Source organism: Lygodium microphyllum, chromosome 24 (genome assembly GCF_053477565.2).
Source record: "Lygodium microphyllum isolate KBCC chromosome 24, Lygodium_microphyllum_v1.1.10, whole genome shotgun sequence".
In the NCBI taxonomy this organism is placed as follows: domain Eukaryota; kingdom Viridiplantae; phylum Streptophyta; class Polypodiopsida; order Schizaeales; family Lygodiaceae; genus Lygodium; species Lygodium microphyllum.
In genome coordinates this window covers 19,029,166-19,050,462 of record NC_141158.1, presented here as the reverse complement: position 1 = coordinate 19,050,462, position 21,297 = coordinate 19,029,166, and positions in this window count along the sequence as shown.

Sequence of the window (21,297 nt, the reverse complement as noted above, 5' to 3'; positions counted from 1 at the left end):
CCGGTCATGTAAAAAAGGATGGGTGCCCATGGGGTTTTAGGGTTTGTATATATAAAGTTCAAAAAGTGAATGGAAGGTCATTCTTTGGTGTATGCCCAACAAGAGCTCTTCTCTTCTCCTCTTCTTCTCCTCTCCTTGCTTGTGTGTGCTCTTGAGAGAGGGAGAGATTGTGAGAGTGAGGGAGGGAGTGAGTGGAAGTGAGGGATCAAGGGGGTTAAGCTCATCATCATCTTCTCTTCTCTTCTCTACTCTTTCCTTCTTTTGCGCGCATGACTATGGCGGTTGGAGCTTGAAGAAGGAGGAGGCTTGAGCATGCTTGAGCTAGCATCTAGGATCGTGGAGCTACCAGAGTGTGGAAGAGAGGAGGCAGCTCATATCAGCATCAAGGTAAGCTCACTACACTCTTAGGATCGAGGGCACGTCGGCTATGTGAGAGGTAGCCATTAGAGCTCACTTGGAACGCTTGAAACAATAAGCAGTCCGTGGGTCTTGGCGGTTGAGCAAAAGCTCCCACATGAAGCATTGTTGGAATGTGAATACTTTTCTAAATGAACAAGTTTGATTAAGGTGAAAAGTTATATGGGTTGCCATGTACTTCCCTTTTTGCTTAAACAATTGTCATAAAAAAGATGGTTATTACTACATTATGGAAGAACTAAGAGATTGAGTACATCACAATGATCTTATTTCAAAGTGAAAAGTGTTTTCCAAATAACAAGATCACTCTTTCAAATGCTAGTTATATAGAGCCAAAATAAGTATTACACAAAAGATAATGTTGGTTGATCCATGTCTAATTAAACAAACATATTGAAGGCAACATGTAATGTGTTAAAATGACCCTTCTATGTGAGGTAAAGTATACTATTGCATTTTGGGCACTAACACCTAGCACAGCTCAATGGATGGCTGCATGGTAGCCGTGACTTGAACCCACATATTCCTTATGGAAAGTGAAATATAGTGCAAACCAATTTTAAGGTAATATGCCAAGGTTGGGAACCCATCAAATACAATGACATCCATAGTACATCATAGAGAATAAAGGTATAGAACCATGATTGAATTAGTAGATCACTACTTCAATGACAAAGAATAGATGCATTGGTAAGAAATATGTCAATGATGCTCTAGCATTTGCATCATAAGCAATGCATAGCAATGTATCACTCAAGTTGTTGTTTCAAGAAGTCAACTTGCAAGAATTGAGGTTTTTGCAATCCATGTTGTAATTTTGACACTACCAGCAAACCTAAATACTCTTGAGTAGCTAACACGCGTTCCAAACTTGAAAATTATAGCAAATCTAAAAATTAGTCTTGTGGATAAACAACTTGAGCACTACCGGTCATAAGCATCATCAAGTACATTCTCAAAAGAACTCAACCCTTCCCATGCTCTCTCCATCCTTAAATATGAACCCTTCTTTGTTGTGCTAAAGAAAACTTCTTGTGGACACCATTGTATTGCTTACACAAATCAACCATGTAGAAATACTTGCAAGACTTCCTTCTTTCACAAGACTCATAAAAATATGGACATCATCTTGAGGTATGTCCATGCTCAAACTAGACTTGGCATCTCTTTTGCTTCTTCTTGGATTTACCCTGACGAAACATGCCTATAGTTTGAGAACGACTTACTTTTCAACCTTTTAAGTTTGGCAATGATGAAGTAGCAAGTTTTTAGCCTATGATATTCACATTATTCTTGCAATTTTTGTAGTTCCAGGTGCCTACATTAGTTTTTTGTAGGTATTGCATGAAAATTTCTTTGTTAGTTAGGTTTCTTTATTTTATCAAGCTATCACCAATATTTTTTGCAATTTAGGTTACTCATATCATTTTTGTAGCTTCGTGACACTTTTTTGCACTTCAGATCATACCTACAACTTCTAAAATTTAGGCTATGTCTAAAACTTTTAGGATTCCACATTTTAAGGTTTATCTTTAAGGGAAATGAACAAATCTTCTTCTTTTGCCTCAGTAGCACCCTTGCAACACCTCTTGGAAATCCACACAAGAAATTCATATAGGAAATCCATACATCTTTTAGAGGCAGTCCCCTTCATCCAAAAGCAACACGAAGCAAATCCTATTTTTGATAGGAGGGCAGTCCCCACCTTCTTCTACTCCATCCTTACCAAAATGTAAAACTGTTTGCCTTACTAATGGATGAAATTGGGGTTGCTAACTTCTACTACTACTCTTGTTATGGGGTTCTTAGCTCTCTTTGTGCCTTGAGTGAGAGGTGTTGCTGCTTTCCCAATTTCAATGTCTTCTCTCTCTAACGTTGCCTCCTTCCTTCATCCCTTTTTGTTCTTTTGTTTTCTTCTTCTTCTTCACTATGTTTCAAGAGACTTTGTCTTGCAAATCTTTGTCACGGTCCCCATGTTATCTAGTACCAATGAGATTCCAAGCAATCATGATGCTCACAAACTATAACCAAAGTGCATGAAATAATAGTTGCAGATATGCTACATACAAGGAAAATATAGATTTGGTAGAGCTGCAAGAATCTCCAAATGGAGGAGGGAGTTCTCAAGGGGATGCATCGTACACTCAGAAGGATGGTAGAGAGGAAAGAAAAACAGTGGGTTAGGATAGATTACAAGCGGCGTTTTTTGTCGGATGTACACGTAGGCTGGAAGAGACTTCGATGACAAGCCCCACACTCACAAACGTTTTGGCTTTTTGAGGTGGTTATATGCAAAATAGACGTAGGGTAAAACTGTGATTCACCATGGAGCTATGCCCATGCCATGGTCATGCATCCATGAGGTCTGTCGGTGCCTTGATTCCTCACGCCCTGGCCCCTATTAATAGTCTTCACCACTACTAACGGACGTTTTAAAAATCTAATAAAATATATGACTCTCTTTCCCTTTGGAGACCCTCTACCATTCTCTGTTCAGGAAAATAGTGACCTGCTCTCCTTGCGGTCCTCCTCCATTACGAAAGGACCCTCCTCCATTCCCCTTCCAACACTCCTCCATTCCCATCCAGTCATTGTAGCATACCAAAGCTACCATTCTACCATGTTTTGAAGCAACCCAAATGGCATTGAGGAAAGCAAAGCTATTGTTTTTGAGCCATGTCTACCAATAGCATAGCAATCAGTACAACATCACAAAGTACACATTTCTACCATTTTTAAAGCCTACCAAAGGGGCTATTTTTTGAAGCTTAGCAACTTAGCTACCATTCACACCATAGGCAATATTTGCAAGCACTTACATAGCTCAATCCCCAACAGCATGATTCCTATGATTGTTAAACATCCCGTACCAACCAATGCAAATCCAAAAATTAAACTTCAAAATCTCTCATTTGGTCCACTTGATGCCTCTAATCTTCAATGGGAGGCACGTATGAATCCGTCATCAAAATATGACGTCCAAAACATTGCGTACATCCAATGGGATCGGTTGGATGATTTCATATGCGGTGAGTCTCAAAGAAAGGATGCACCAACTGGCTTCCATAAGCAATGGACATCAAAGAACGCACTGGGCAAGCTATTACATCCGATGACATATAGTCACACACAACTTATCCGGTAAGTCTGTACTTCCAAAGCACAATGTGATATTTTTTAATTAGCAACTATTTATGAACATGGAGTACTTTCTAATTAAGGATGCTTTTGCCAATGTCATGTCCTTTTTGCCAATACGAAACCACACAACCTAGTTCTAGTTTACGAACCTTCAAGAGGTTCCATTAAGAATCTTGTTGCATTGCATTCTTCACAAGGTCTACTTTTTCAGATTGCCTCTTCAGTCAATCCTAGTGATGGGACCTCAAATGGGCTGGCACTAGCTATGGCACTAGACGGACTTCATGCTCATGACAGACAAACACATCCAAACGGCCTCGTGGGCCAGGAGCATCAATCTGCTAAAGAACGAACTATCCTAAAGCATAATCTATGCGTTTATAGTTTTATAGTTTTGTAGTCCAACGTTTCCCTTTCTATAAACTCCACAGAGGGAGAACCCATACACATTGGCAATAAATACCACGATAATCACATACATGGGAGGCAACCTCTCGGTAGAAACACTGCGGCCCCACTGCAGCTCTCCTACATTGCAAGGATTGGCCCCTTGATGCGCAGCTCAACATATAGAACAAACGAACAAGCTCCACTCTTTCATTTCGAAAGTCTCCAGGAGATATACCATGTTTCCTCACCAAATAATCCCACAAGAAACGAACGTCTATCCTACGGCTTAGGATGTCTTTTTACACTCAAACGTGGGTCATTGTCATTGAAAACAAGTGCTATGCATCCAGGTTTTTTATTTTGATACCATGATCGTCATCCACATGCAAATGTGGATGCTCCTAAAGTGCTCAAACATAATTTTAAATTAGAAACACGTGGTGCACAACCAGGCTTTTTCAATGCATTTACTAACCCGTTGCGGCGATGCAAGGATAGCACCGAGACAACACTCGTGCTACTATCCTCTTAATTAACATACCACAAACTCTATGACATGATGTGCATCAAAAAATCAGCAACAATCAGCACGCAAATCACACCATTCAAACATCCCAACCCCCTACGTTTAGGTATTACTTTCGTTGCATAGGTGTAGAGGTTCATTTTGTCATGTTTTGATGTATAAAAAGCAATAAATCACAAACTTTGACAAGGAGATAGGGAAAACGGAGGCTACACCTCATGCTTTGCCACTACCGTACATCCACAAACAATCATTATATTTTTCCTTATTTTTCCAAGATGTATTTCTATTTTTTCCCTTATTTTTTCCATTTTCTTAATTTATTTGACAATAAAATATGCTATTTTCTGGTTTTTCTCATTCCAATCACTTCAGCATACTACCATTCAATTTATCTCCCATATTACCCCCATGGGAACACCTTTCCCCCACCCGAAACGGAAAAACTACCATTTTGCCACTTAAAAACCGCATTTCGTGTTTTCAGGAATTAAAGAAAGCATGTAAATCATTGCAAAATCAAAATTTTTTGATAAACAGCAATTATTCATGATGCAAATAGTACACAAACAAATTTTCATCCAATAAGAACATAATTATCATCATAAACTATCAAAAATCCTTCATTTTCTTCATAAAATGATCATACAATATTTTTATGTAACCTGAGATGCCTTGAATGATTGCATAACCAGCAAATGGAGCCTCCATTTCTCTCAATCCAATGCTGTGCATAATCTTCAGCATCTCCATCAATCTCCATCACCACTTCCTTCATTCTTTCTCCCGATTCCTCCTTCAAGATGATACACATGAACAGCCCATAGGGAAGAGAGAGAGGGAGGAGAGAGAAAGACTAGATTATGTTCTCTTCATCCGGACAGCCATTCCTCGCGTGAAGATCGGAGATATCATCAGCCAAGAGGGAGAAGTTGAGGGGTAATCTCTGTCAGATAGGTTGCTTACAACCTCCATGCTTGATCATGATGGGAGAGGGTGCATTTTTCGGCGCCATGCTACCGCCATTTCTCCACGCTTCCTCACATTTTTTCATCCCTCTTGCATTTTTTTTAATTTTTTTTTTTGGAGGGGGGGGGGGGGGGGGGGGGGGGGGGGGGGTTTCAACGGTCCCAAAGGGCACCCCCCCCTTTGGTCTAAGTTTGGCCACCTTTTCATATCTTAGCCATCTTGTGACCCCTTCCTCGTCCGGACTCCATTTCGAGCTCTGAAAAATCCTGCGCATCTGGTCTGGCTTGACATCCCGCACTGACTGGAAACTCCTGACATCCTGCACGACAATCTAAAAAATTATCAAAAATCCACAAGTGTCGCTCGGGCGCCTTTTAAAAGCCGTCTTTTACTTGGTGCTTAAAATCGTCCTAGTTACAGCCGCCTTCGATGTTAAATATTTTTTCCCTAAATTTTGGATTTTTTGGCAAATTTTAGGCACTCCCAGGCTCAAAACTCTGCTCTCAGTAGCAACCACGGGATAGGGCGACTCAGCTCGTCAAATCCCACAACAGATCTGCATAAAACAACCAAAGGAAGCATCAACCTGATACAAAATAGATACATATTAAAACAATGCTCACCCTACCCCCTAACAAAACCAAGGCATGAAATCCACAACGAGTAGGCCTAGCATAATCTGATAGAAGGTCCGAAGCTAGCCGAATGCTCCAACACAATCAAACTAAAAAGAACTATCAAAGAGATCGCCCTAAGTGGTGGTCTGAACTACATCCGCGTCTCTTATCCTATCTTGCGGCTTTATCAGCTCATTCAGAGTTATCTGATAAATATCCTATGTAGTGGACCCCTCTCTAAATTCATCCGCTGGATGATGTCTCACTACTAGATGGATCCTCTGCTGTCTCTAATTCAGTGGAGGATAAAGGATCTCTCTCACTCTAAGGAGACTCAGGGTAAGCATCGACTATTACTCGATTAGCACCTCTACCTAGGACCACTCGACCGGTGGGTATATCGACTTGGTAGTCTGTTCGTAAGATCCAAGGCCTACCTAGCAAGACTCGATAGCTAGGACATCTTGCAAATCTTATTACCCTAAAGTCCAAGAAGCATTCTACACTTGCAACTGTAACATGGACTTTAGTAACGCAACCTTCTGGTTGCCTTAAACTATCATCAGCCATTCTAAGAAGGGTGGTGCTATCTTTTTGGATGACTAGACCCAGCCTCCCTATCAACTCTAAACTCGTGATATTGACGGAGGACCCAGTATCTACGATAGCATGCTCCACTAGTATTCCATCCACGTATGCTGGAACCCTAGGGCAATTCTTTTTAGCATGATCAAACCAATCTTCCCCTACTCGTGCTATGCCCAAAGGTTCTACAATATACCCAATACGCAGGATCTTCTTGAATTCCTTGCATACTCCTGGAGATAATTTAATCAACTGTAAGAAGCTTACATCTGGTTTGACTTCGCAAAGGGAACTTGCTAAATCAAAATCATGATAGGTAGCCAAAGCTCTCTTTTCTCACCAAACCATTATTTCTTTTGGTCTCAGGACCGGCTTTGGTGCTTCTTTTTTAGCTCTTGCCTTCTTTCTTGGCACTGTCAAGATTGTGGGAGAGAAGGAAGGAGTCTCACTTGTAGCTTTCTTGCTTGCACAATGGGGGAATACACACAAAGATGGAGACTGAAAACAGTTTTCCTCTTCTTAGTTGTGTAAGCCAAAAAGAACTCTAGTACATAGAAATAGAAGAACCCTATATATGGGTCTCAAACCAAACTCAACTAACTAAGGTGGCATACTAACTGAGCCACAAACTAGAGTAGATAAGGATAGCTGTCATCTAGCTATTATTCATGGGCGGTGTACCAACCGCATCTGCAACTGACAAGTCGGTGACATAAATGCACAATGATCACCCTGGCATATCACGAGTGGAGCTCGATATCTCAACACTCCCCCTCGAGCTCAATCCCAATTCCTACATACCAAGCAGGTCTCTGAACTTGCGCAACTTCTCTACACCCAATGCCTTCCTAAATATGTCAGCCACCTGATCCTCTGTGCTGACATAAACTAGATCAATAAGACCTAGTAAAACCCTCTCCCGCACATAGTGATAATGCACCTCAATGTGCTTTGTTCTAGTATGATAGACTGGGTTATTTGCCAAGTGTATACTGCTCATGTTGTCACAATAAATGACAATTGGCCCATCTGTAGGGCTGATGCATATCATAAAATAGCTTATGCAACCAAGCTACCTCACATGCAGCCATTGCTGCGCCCCTATACTCAGCCTCTATGCTCGACAAGGCAACTGTAGGCTATTTTTTGCTGCTCCAAGTGACTGCAGCACTCCCAAAAGAGAACACATATCCACTGGTAGATCGTCTATCAGAAATACTACCAGCCCAATCAGCATCAGTGTATCCATGTAACTGTATCTGAACCCCAGTCTCATAAAGTAGTCTATACTGCAATGTGGACTTCACATACCTGAGTATGCGTCTAGCCGCATCCAAATGCGGTTTCCTTGGAGCCTGCATAAACTGACTTACCAATCCAATAGCATAGCTCAAATCTGGCCTGGTAATAGTCATATAAATCAAACTTCCTACTATGCATCTGTACATAGTAGGGTCTTCCAGAAGCTCACCTGCATCTGTGCTCAGCTTCACATTCTGCTCCAAAGCAATTGAAATAGGCTTACAGCTTGTCATCCCATATTTGGACAGCATGTCCAATCCATACTGCCTCTGCAAGAGCCGTATCCCACTTGGTGATCTAATCACCTCAATGCCCAAGAAATAACGTAGCTCTCCCAAATCCTTCATCTCAAACTTCTGCTTCAATAGCATTTTCACATAAAGAATATCTTCATCACTGTCACCTGTCATAATTAAATCATCAACATAAATGACAAGTAGCATAATACCTTTCTCTGTTTTTCTCACATAAAGTGAAAAATCTGCCTTGGAAATCTGAAAGCCAATAGTGACAAGATATTGTCCTATCTTGTCAGACCATACTCTAGGTGCTTGCTTCAAGCCATACAAGGCTTTCTTCAACCTGCAAACAAACTCAGGATGAACAGCATACACATAACCTGGTGGCTACTCCATATAGACCTCTTCTTGCAAATCACCATGCAAGAAGGCATTCTTTACATCCATCTTATGTAAAGACCATCCCTTTGATGCAGCCATAGCAATGACTGCTCTTATGGTTGCCATCCTCGCAATCGGACTGAATGTTTCTTCATAATCAATGCCATATGTTTGTGCGTACCCCTTGACTACTAATCTTGCCTTATAATTGTTCACAAAACCATCTGCATTGTGCTTCACCTTATAAACCCACTTACAACTAATTGCATTCTTATCTTTAGGCAAAGGTACCAATTCCCATGTAGCATTTGCTTCCAAGGCATCCATTTCTTCATCCATGGCTTTCTCCCATTTTTCTTTTCCCATGGCTTGTTCAAAAGAAGTGAGTTTTGGTCCCTGTATCACTTTGACCCTATATGCATAGTGAATGGATATAAATCCATCATATTTCAGCCTATCCACAGGATACCTAACTCTGGTAGACCTGCACAAAGTAGGTTCACTCCTAGGTGCTCTCAAAACATCCGTGGTCTTCCTTACTCGAGGTGTAACAATAGAAGGAATACCCAACTCATCATCAATGCTCTATTCTGAGCCACTCGATTCACCATCCACATAAGAGTGACCTGCATTCACATCAAACATGGGCTGATCTACCTTCTCTTTTTTTTTTGCGTGATACCTGCATACCACTATCTGCATTGCTTTGAGAAGATTCTCCTGATCTCAATCTGCATGTCCATGGCGAAGAATGTGAACCACTGCTAGAGGACGCTCCAGGTCCACTAATATCTTGTGACTGCTGCTGTGAATTCTGTGCAGCATTACCATTTTGTGCATCTACATTATCAATCACATTTACTGGTTTATACCAGCTAATCATCTCATCAAAAACAACATCTCTGTTCACTATAAACTTACGAGTAGAAGGGTTATAGCATCTATACGTTTTTTGCTGCAGAGAATAACCAATAAAGATGCACTTCTCAGCTTTTGGATCCAACTTGGATCTCAACTCATCTGGCACATGAACATAGGCAATGCAACCAAAAATTTTCAAATGAGAAATATTTGGTTTCCTACCAGTATACCTCTCCTCTGGAGTCATGCCATGTATTGTTGCAGTGGGAGTCCTGTTCATTATGTAGACTACTGTAGCAACTGCCTCAGCCCAATAAAAATCTGGCAAGTCTTTTTCGTTGAGCATGGCACAAGATATCTCTCCAATATGCCTGTTTTTCCTTTCTGCAATTCCATTTTGTTGTGGGGTATGACTGCATGAATATTGCTACTTTATGCCATGCTCCTGCAGGAACCCTGCAAACTCATTTGAGAGGTACTCTCCCCCTCCATCTGACCTTAGGCATTTTATTTGCAGGCCTGTTTCTTTTTCAACCATAGCTTTAAGAGTTTTGAAATGTCCAAAAACTTCACTTTTCTTTTTCATAAAATACACCCAAACTTTTCTGTTATAATCATCAACAAAAGTGACAAAATAATGACAGCCTCCAAGAGATGCAGCTTTAGTAGTCCACACATCAGAGTGGATTAATTCCAATGGCTTCTTACTCTCTTGAACATGTCTAGGAAATGGTTTCCTTGCCTGTTTTTCAAACTGACAGGCTTCACATACCTTATGCATTTCTGCAACCTTGAATTTAGGCAATCCTGCAACAATATTTTGGGCTTGCATTGATTTAAGTCGCTGTACATTAACATGACCAATGCGTTTATGCCAGGTATCAATATCTGCAACTACACCGGTCCCATGTGCAAACATTGCTGCACTCAATTCAGGCATGTCTGCATCCAACGTAAACATTCTGCCCTTCTTCTTTCCTTTTGCTATCAAGCGATCTTTATTTTCCATATCCTCAACAAAGCATCCATGAGAATTAAATCTGACCTGCAAGCCCTGCTCAACCATTTGACCAACAGAAACCAAGTTCTTGGTGATATTTGGGACATGAAATACATCCGACAGGTATTTCTTTTTCCCATCCTGCATAAACAAAGGAATTTTTCCAATCTGTACAATGGGATGTGCAGTATCCTCACCAGTCTCCAGAAATCCTGGTTTTTCCATTTTCCTTGCATCCTGCATCCATTCTGCATGACCTATCATGTGGTTTGATGCACCTGAGTCAACATACCACACATCGTTGCTTTCTTCTGCACTTGTCATAGAATTGGTCATGTGCTGCACCATAAACAAATGCTCATTTCTGTCATCACCCTGTCTACTAGAAGATGCATAATTCCCTTGTTGCAATTTTCCATTCATGATGTCATTCTGCTTTTTATAGCAGTCTTTAGCCATATGACCCATTTTACCATAGTAGTAGCATTCAACATTGTTGTTTGCATTTTGGCCTCTTTGCCATCCACCACGACCTCTTTGGCTCCCCCTGCCTCTAGAGTTACCACGTCCTCCTCCAAAGGACTGGTTTTCTTGAGTTTGCTGCATATTCTGATTTCTACCACGGCCTCTAGATCGGCCTCCTCTACCTCTGCCTCTACCTCTTCTAGCATTTGAGTAGAAGACAGCTTCTTTTGAAGTTCCTCCTGAAGAAGATGCACCACAATTTCTCTGCTCCTCAGAAATTAGAAGAGCAATCAACTCCTCAAAATCAGGAAATCTTTCACGGACGGAAATGGATGTTTAGAACTGTGCATAATCCTTTCCTAGACCATTCAAGGTCACAGAAACTAATTCATCATCTTCCACTAGCGACCCAATGGAAGCAAGTGCATCTGCAATCTTCTTCATCTTCATGTGATAGTCATTGATGCTCATACTTTCTCTTTGCACATTGTGCAACTCTTGCTTGAGCTGCATTTTCCTGGCTTGTGTATTTGTGCTATACATTTTTGACAAAGTATCCCATGCCTCCTTTGGCGTACTTGCATCTTGAATATGCACAATCATAGAGTCTGAAATGCTGATAGACAGCCAGTACATAACTTTCCTGGCTCTTTCATGCCATGCTTTAAATGCCTGCATTTGCTGTTGATTGGGAACATCAAGAAGAACTGGTTCTTCTTCATTTCCTACAACAAAATCCCAATATCCTTTTCCCATAAGGAAATTCGTCATTCTGAACTTCCATGCTTGGAAGTTGTTCTTGTCAAGATTTTCAGTGACAATCTGTGAAAGAGAATCAGACACCATTACAGGACACTGCAAAAAATTCTGTCACTGCAAAGAACACACTGGTTATGGTTCCAGTCTCTATGCTATGATACCACACTGTAGCCCTTCCTTTTAATGTCATGTTAAAAAACATCATAAGATGACCCTCAACTTGGATGCAATAATTAAACATTAATGTTTGGAATTCACAAATGTGAAACTCTACATCTTCTTCAACTAACCCATTAAAAATGGCAAAGGAACTCCTAAAGCTAGCAGATCCAGCATCCTTACAGGAATTGCAATGGGTTGTGCCATGACGACAATCGGATTAACAATGGGAGTTTGAACTGATGGAATCACACCCCCACTTGAAGTGGGTTGACTTGGTAGAAGAGAGGAAGAACTTATGCTTCCTCCTGCACCTAAAAGACTATGTGCAGCAGTTGGGTTACTAAGACCACTGCCTTTTATGCATATCGGGCTACTCCTTTGAGGAGAATAGCGACTTACGATCTCCAACCACCGTCTAGCCCTCTCAACACATTCTGCTTTTTGTAATTTTGCTTGATGGTCCTTGTCAGAGGACATAAACCAACATTTTGGTCCCAAAAAATCCTAGATTCCAGAACCACCACTTGTTGGCAGCTCCCGGCAGACGCACCACTGATGGGACCTCAAATGGGCCGGCACTGGCTATGGCACTAGCCAGACCTCATGCTCATGATAGACAAACATACCCACACGGCCTCGCGGGCCAGGAGCGTCAATCTGCTGCTAAAGGATGAACTGTCCTAAAGCTTAATCTATGCATTTATAGTTTTATAGTTTTGTAGTCCAACGTTTCCCTTTCTATAAACTCCACAGAGGGAGAATCCATACACATTGGCAATAAATACCACGATAATCACATACATGGGAGGCAACCTCTCGGTAGGAGCACCGCGGCCCCACTGCAGCTCTCCTACATCGCAAGGATTGGCCCCTTGATGCGCTGCTCAACATATAGAACAAACGAACAAGCTCCACTCTTTCATTTCGAAAGTCTCTAGGAGATATACCATGTTTCCTCACCAAATAATCCCACAAGAAACGAACGTCTATCCTATGGCTTAGGATGCCTTTTCACACTCAAACGTGGGTCATTGTCATTGAAAACAAGTGCTATGCATCCTGGTTTTTTATTCCGATACCATGATCGTCATGCACATGCAAAAGTGGATGCTCCTAAAGTGCTGAAACATAATTTTAAATCAGAAACACGTGGTGCATAACCAGGCTTTTCCAATGCATTTATTAACCCGTTGCGGCGATGCAAGGATAGCACCGAGACAACACTCGTGCTACTATCCTCTTAATTAACATACCACAAACTCTATGACATGATGTGCATCAAAAAATCAGCAACAATCAGCACGCAAATCACACCATTCAAACATCCCAACCCCCTATGTTTAGGTATTGCTTTCGTTGCATAGGTGTAGAGGTTCATTTTGTCATGTTTTGATGTATAAAAAGCAATAAATCACAAACTTTGACAAGGAGATAGGGAAAACGGAGGCTAAACCTCATGCTTCGCCACTATCATACATCCACAAACAATCATTATATTTTTCCTTATTTTTTCAATACGTATTTCTATTTTTCCCCTTATTTTTTCTATTTTCTTGATTTATTTGGCAATAAAATATGCTATTTTCTGGTTTTTCTCGTTCCAATCACTTCAGCATACTAACATTCAATTTATCTTCTATATGCCCCCCATGGGAACACCTTCCCCCCACCCGAAACGGAAAAACTACCATTTTGCCACTTAAAAACCGCATTTCAGGTTTTCGAGAATTAAATAAAGCATGTAAATCATTGCAAAATCAAATTTTTTTTATAAACAGCAATTACTCATGATGCAAATAGCACACAAACAAATTTTCATCCAATAAGAACATAATCATCATCATAAACTATCAAAAATCCTTCATTTTCTTCATAAAAATGGTCATACCGTATTTTTACGTAACCCGAGACGCCTTGAATGACTGCATAACTAGCAAATGGAGCCTCCATTGCTCTAATCCAATCCTGTACATCAATCTTCAGCATCTCCATCAATCTCCATCACCACTTCCTTCGTTCTTTCTCCTGATTCCTCCTTCAAGATGATACACATGAACATCCCATAGGGAAGAGAGAGAGGGAGGAGAGAGAAAGACTAGATTATGTTCTCTTCATCCAGACAGCCATTCCTCGCGCGAAGACTGGCGATATCATCAGCCAAGAGGGAGAAGTTGAGGGGTAATCTTTGTCAGATAGGTTGCTTACAACCTCCATGCTTGATCATGATGGGAGAGGGCGCATTTTTTGGCGCCACGCTGCCGCCATTTCTCCACGCTTCCTCACATTTTTTCATCCCTCTTGCATAAAAATTTGGGGGGGGGGGGGGGGGGAGGAGGGGGGGGGTCAAAGGTCCCAAAGGGCACCCCCCCTTTGGTCCTAAGTTTGGCCATCTTTTCATATCTTGGCCATCTTGTGACCCCTTCCTCATCGGGACTCCATTTCGAGCTCTGAAAAATCTTGCGCATCGGGCTTGACATCCCGCACTGACTAGCAACACCTGACATCCCTCACGGTAGTCGAAAAAATTATCAAAAATCCACAAGTGTCGCTCGGGCACCTTTTAAAAGTCGTCTTTCACTTGGTGCTTAAAATCGTCCTAGCTGCAGCCGCTGCCTTCGATGTTAAATATTTTTCCCCTAAATTTTGGATTTTTTGTCAAATTTTAGGCACATCCTGGGCTCAAAACTCCGCTCTCACCTAGACAATCACATACTCACCTTGTGGTGCAAGTTCATGCACCTCTAAGCATACCCTTGGGTTAGAATCTAGAACTAGGTTTGTAGCCACACCATTAAGTGCATCTTCTTGCATCAGAACTGTAGATGAAAGGGGAAACAAATTTAACTTCATTGTGTAGCAAAGCACTTAAATCTCTGATGCATTATCTTCTATCCCTGTCATGCCTTGCTTTTATTATGATGCACTTGCAATGTTCCATTGAGCATTTGCAAGAGCTTCTACATCTTTTGAATTCTTTCATATTTTATTATGATGCATTTGCAATGTTGAGATATTGCATCTTTTGAATTCTTTCATCTACCTTTGAGATTGACAAGAATTTTATATATTTCCATTGACACTTGTCAACTTCAAAACCTACTAGAATGGGGATATCTAATGGACCTTTACTCCTTTTGGAGCACAGTTTCTTTATTAATGTAATATATTTCCACCCTTGTAAGATTACTTTAGGTCCAAACTTTTCACTAGTATGAAGTACTTTTTGTGATGCTATATTGAATGCTCTATTTTGTTGTCTAGTTATTGGTGCAACTTTGGCCCCACTGATCCTTATGATAACCCACCAATAATGAAATCCCAAAAGAAGGCAGGTAAACGCAAGGTGGAGTCCCAAACCTATGCCATGGGCTATCAATGTCACTTTGTGGCTGCACAATTATACATTTGTCCCACAATTTGTCGTTTGAATTATATTCAATACGAGCATGTTGATGCAAAAGGAAATGTGTCTCATGGTGCATTATACACAGGACAATACAATGCAAGGATGGCCTTTGCACCATGGTTGTCAATGGGGATGCGATCATGGATTTGTGACATGCTTCATAAAGGGTTCACCCCACAATAGGTATTGCAACATCACATATACATAGTGCAAAGGGGTGTTACAGATGGTAGCTTAAAGACCACAAGAGACACTTTTCTTATATTGCGAGATATTTTGAACATTTCAAGCAAGTTGGAAACCGTCACTCTCTACAAATGGACCAAGATGATGCACGTAGCGTGCACAATTGGGTCCTTGCCGATAAGAGCCAAATATTATATTATTAGATCTTTGATGAGGCAAAAGGGCGTGCATTTGTACTCAGTGTGCAAACCGATTGGCAACTGGAGATGGCCAAAACACAAGGGAATGATGGGTTGCTGGCAATGGATGCCACCTTTGGCACTAATAAATATAAGGTATTATATTTCCATTGTTGTGTGCGTTGATTATTGTTAACTAGAATGATCTTTTGCAGTTTCACCTATACACCATCTTGGTGTTTGATTCTCATCAGAATGGCATCCTTGTTGCTTGGATTATTACATCTTCAAGCACCATGACTGTTATTCGAACATGGTTGGTGGCCTTTCGGAATCGATTGCTTGATGCGAAAAAATCATGGCAGCCTAGTGCATTTATGGTAGAAGATGCTCTTGCAGAAATATAGGCTATTAGGTAAGCCATCCATATATTGATTCCTTTATATAATCTATTTTTTAATGAGAATTTAAGTTGCAATGTGTATAAGATTGGATGATCATTTGGTGGGACTTTATGTTGGATTGTGCATGGAATTGAATGCTCATTTGGTGGCTCTTTGTGTTTTATTGTTGATGTCAGGGAGATTTTTGGTGTGCCAATATACCTTTGCATTTGGCATGTCCGATGAGCTTGGTTAAAGAACTTAATCAAGAAGGTTTCTAATGCATCAAAACCGGCGGACATGTTCAAAGCACTAGGTCAAATAATGAACATGCGAAGCAAAGGGAACACAAATCAAGTGAGTACGGAGCGAGAAGCCATGGACCTAGTGGATAATTTCTTGCATATATATATAAGGAGGAAGAGGGCTTTGTCAATGATTTTAAGGACCAATGGATGGCATCAATAGGTAAGGGTTTGTGGCTTAACTAGAACTTTTGCCTCTCTTATTTCCTTAATATTTATTTTTTACTTTTGAAGGAATGTGGATTCGAGCAACTCGCAATTTGCCTCACTCAAATCAGGAGACGAATGGTAGCATCGAATCCTATCATGGTATTCTAAAATCACAATTTCTTACTGGTTGCAAGACAATTCATGGTCAGAGGGTAGATTGGCTCCTACAAAAGCTTTTGGACCTTTGTCATTCTTAATACTAGTATCAAGATATGTTGAAGGAGGCCCGGTTCAAAAAGAATTTTAATATCTTGGACGTTATTGCAAGCTCTGTGCAACGTGCCTAAGAAGTCCCTAATGACAATGTAAAGTTCTTGGATATTGAGCACAAGGTTGCCTTGGTGAAAAGCTAGAGCAAAAGTGACCTATGGCACAAAGTGGAGAATGCAAATTGCAGTTGGGCATGTTGCTCATGTGAGTGGCCCATGCGTGGCAACCTTTGCAAACATCAAGCAAAGGTATTGATGATTGGTGGTTTACAATTTTCCCATATCATCAAGGCATCCATGGACTCAATCAATGTTGAGGACCCACTTCCCATGTCTCCGCCTGGGGTTGGTGCAGGTATAAATAACTTCAAGCCATCATTGTTAAATTGTTGCAAGTTAGCATTCATTGATTGAACGTGATTTGTTCCTAGGCTCGTCGATGATATCAAATGAGAACAAGATTGTGCAAATACCCCAAATTGTTGAGGAGACACTCTTTTAGTGTGGTAGGTGTTTGCTATGATAAATTTTACCTTTGACCTACTATGGATGTTATGGTTGCCTTAAAAAATATGTGCTTGGCAGATGGTGATGTGGCACTGTTGGATTTTTCTCGACGTCTTGCTCTTCAGATGCAAATGTCTGTCCAACAAGCAAAGGCATCAAAGTCGCAACTACCATACCCACTTAATAACTTGCAGCCTATCAAGGATGGCTTTGGGAACTCACTAGCTAGGGCACATCCATTCTTTGAGCCAGGTTGTCACAATAAAGTTTTAAGGACTAAAGAACAAGTGAGGAAGCTCCCCTCATTCCCAAAGCCTCCTAAAAAAATCAAGGTAACAATGCAAGGCAAATTAGGCAAGGCATGTGAGGAGGAAGAAGTAGGAAAGGCTTCAAGTTGATCCACATTTGCTTACCTTGGCACATATGATGGACCAATTTTTTAATGACATTGTCAATATTTGTATCTTTTTCCAAAACATTGGCTTTTAGAAATTCAAAGATCATCACAGTATTTCCATTTACATTTATTGATCTCATCAGTGGTGCACCCATTACCATTAACCTAATTACATCTTTGTATCATTTTACACTTGGGCACTCAAGTTAAACACCATTTCTTGCCATGCCTTTACTTATCTATAACACCTCCTTCCATAAATCGTCCTTTCTAAACCATATCAAGCTTGAGTGAGGGGTTATATATTTTATGGGAAGCTAAATTGAAGAGTCTTATATAATCCATTTTGGCCCTTTACAAATTTCAAACCAATCAAGCGTACAATACAATATTTTCTAGACAAAGATTTTGGATCCAAAAATTAGTTGGGATTAAAAAAGTGGAATCATTGCTTTGGAAAGTAGTAGTAGTGTTCTATCTAGTTGTTAGAAAGCTCTAACAAACTCAAAGGGATTAAATAAGTGGAATTATTGCTTTGTAGTAGTAGTTTTCTACCTAGTTGTTAGAAAGCTCTAACAAACTCAAAGAGATTAGATAAGTGGAATTATTGCTTTGGAAAGTAGTAGTAGTTTTCTGTGTAGCTGTTAGAAAGCTCTAGTAAACTCAAAGGGCTAGGTCTAGAGATAACTATACTACCAAAAAATTTCTAATACTGTATGTATCCATATTAAATACATATAAAAATTGTAAATAGTTAACTGTAGCTCTATTTGTATGTCCTAGTAACCTCAAAGGGCTAGGTTTAAAGAAGACACAATTGTAGTACCAAAAGAATTTTAGTAATGCACATTATGTTAAATATACAACTAGAGTTGTTGAATTATATCATATTTCCAAATATGCTAACATAAACCATTTGGGATACGAATATGCCATGACATTGATCGAAAACATACAAGGACTCTTGCAAAGTGGAATTATATGAAGTGCAACGATCTTTTGATACTTGATTGCTCAAACTATGTCATATTTTCAAATATGTTGACATACAACATTTGGGATACAAATATACAATGGCATTGATTGAAAACATACAACCACTCTCACAGAGTAGGCCCTAAAGGGGCTTCTTATTGACAGACATTGCTCATCAAAGTGCCAATCGCTCTCATCGAAGCGCCATTCACTCGATTTACAACATTGAAAATAGCTCCAACTAAAAATAACTAAAAATATGCCTCACCTATTTCTCTTGTGGTATTGTGTGAGGAAGAAGAGACGAGAGCAATGGCAACATTCCTATAGGAGTATCATCTATAGCAGACAAGGAAGTCTCCCTCAATGATGTCTCCCTCAGCCACAGTAATGGTGCTTCCAACATATATATGGCTATAGACAAGGCCATGGCAATGGTGGGTATGCCAAACCCCATGGCCCAGCTCACACTCTACTGCACATAGACTACAATGGTGCCTGAGAGGAGCACAGATAGGTAGATACCAAAGAAATACCAGTTTAAATAGCTTTGGAAAGCCTTCTTCCCCTCAAAAATGTCCTGGTTAAATTGGTCATCCCCAAAAGGGTAGGCATATGATTTGATGCCGCCTGAAGAAACGGCCAACAATGTAAAAGCTGAGTAGAGGAAAGTAAGGTGGCCTATTGTGAGTTGTGCACATCAAGATGGTGCCTGATTTGAACCAGCCGGACAAGGAGTTGGCCTAAGGGATGAAACATTCCCTACATTCATGCAGATAAAGAAACTTCATCAATACAAGCATAGAAAATAGGGAAGCAGATCGAGACAACTATAAATTGGTTGTGTGGATAAGCTGGACTAATACTAGTGCAGACTCACTTGAATTAATCAGTTTGTGTGCGACCCAATGTGTTGCACATTGAGATGCTTCCTGTGCAAGCATATCCCATGCATGTAGTGGTGACATCAATCATTTTTCTGCATGGATTTACCGTTAAGATCATGCCTTAAAACAACAACAACCCTTAGTCATGGCATGACATTAAAAACAAAGAACAAAAGGGACTCTTCAAGGAACTCACCACCAAGTTAATGAGAGAGGCTATGATCAAAGCCCAGAAACATCCAAGGTGTGAATATGCTAGATAACCACCAAGCATAGGAGAAATGTAACCTGTGCCGTTGCTTATGCTGAGAATTTTGGTAGCATTGACCCGCTCTAAATGGAATTATTATGTGAGGTACAAGATCATGCTGAACATCATGCCTATGCTTGCAAGCTTGTCACATACTTCATTACCTGGATAAATCAGTTGAGCACAAGACAAGAGAGTTTTTCAGGTCATTGATGCTTGCTAGAAAATCACATCAATGTCCAAAAAAAGAGAGAGAACAATACACTAACATCAACCTTCCTCCATATATTGCATATATATATATACTTGTTAAAACCCACAATACAAATACAGTGCTACAAATCTAACATGAAGTATTTAGATGGAATCTACCTAATATGAATGGCATGGTCTTCCAGTCTCCAAGTTGCATGGCTCTCTTCTTCTCTTTAACTATGCAAATTGCTCTCTGGACTTTTGCCCACAACAACATTGCAAGAGAGCTAGAGCTCCAAAATCCCCTGCGCTTCTCCTGTCTTTGCTTGTCACTAGCGATGCCATCCCCATGGTTTTTTGTTGCCTGCTGGTGCCATCTCTCCTAATCAAGCTTAGAAAATGAGCAAAATCTCCAAGTAAACTGTGAAATCCACCATGATCTGCTTTAATCCTAAAGGAGAGAGAGAGAGAGGAGTAGTAATCTGGTTCGATCCGCCATGATTTTCATGTTCCAAAAGCCACCATGATATGTTTTAGAGCATAGAGAGAGAGAGAGAGAGAGAGAGAGAGAGAGGATGCCATCCACTCCCATGGTTTTCTTGTTGCCTGCTGGTACCATCTCTCCAGATCAAGCTCAGAAAATGAGCAAAATATCCAAGAAAACTGTCAAATCCACCATGATCCGCTTCAATCCTAAAGGGGTCTGGATAGAGAGAGAGAGAGAGAGGAGTAGTAATATGGTTCGAGTAGCCATGATTTTCCTGTTCCAAAAGCCACCACGATCTGTTTTAGAGAATAAAGAGAGAGAGAGAGAGAGAGAGAGAGAGAGAGAGAGAGAGAGAGAGAGGATGCCATCCACTCCCATGGTTTTCTTGTTGCCTGCTGGTGCCATCTCTCCAGATCAAGCTCAGAAAATGAGCAAAATCTCCAAGAAAACTGTCAAATCCACCATGATCCGCTTCAATCCTAAAGGGGTCAGGATAGAGAGAGAGAGAGAGAGAGAGAGAGAGAGAGAGAGAGAGGAGTAGTAATATGGTTCGAGCGGCCATGATTTTCTTATTCCAAAAGCCACCATGATCTGTTTTAGAGAATAGAGAGAGAGAGAGAGAGAGAGAGAGAGAGAGAGAGAGGATGCCATCCACTCCCATGGTTTTCTTGTTGCCTATTGGTGCCATCTCTCCAGATCAAGCTCAGAAAATGAGCAAAATCTCCAAGAAAACTATCAAATCCACCATGATCCGCTTCAATCCTAAAGGGGTCAGTATAGAGAGAGAGAGAGAGAGGAGTAGTAATATGGTTCGAGCAGCCATGATTTTCATGTTCCAAAAGCCACCATGATCTGTTTTAGAGAATAAAGAGACAGAGAGAGAGAGAGAGAGTGCCCATGTACCTAT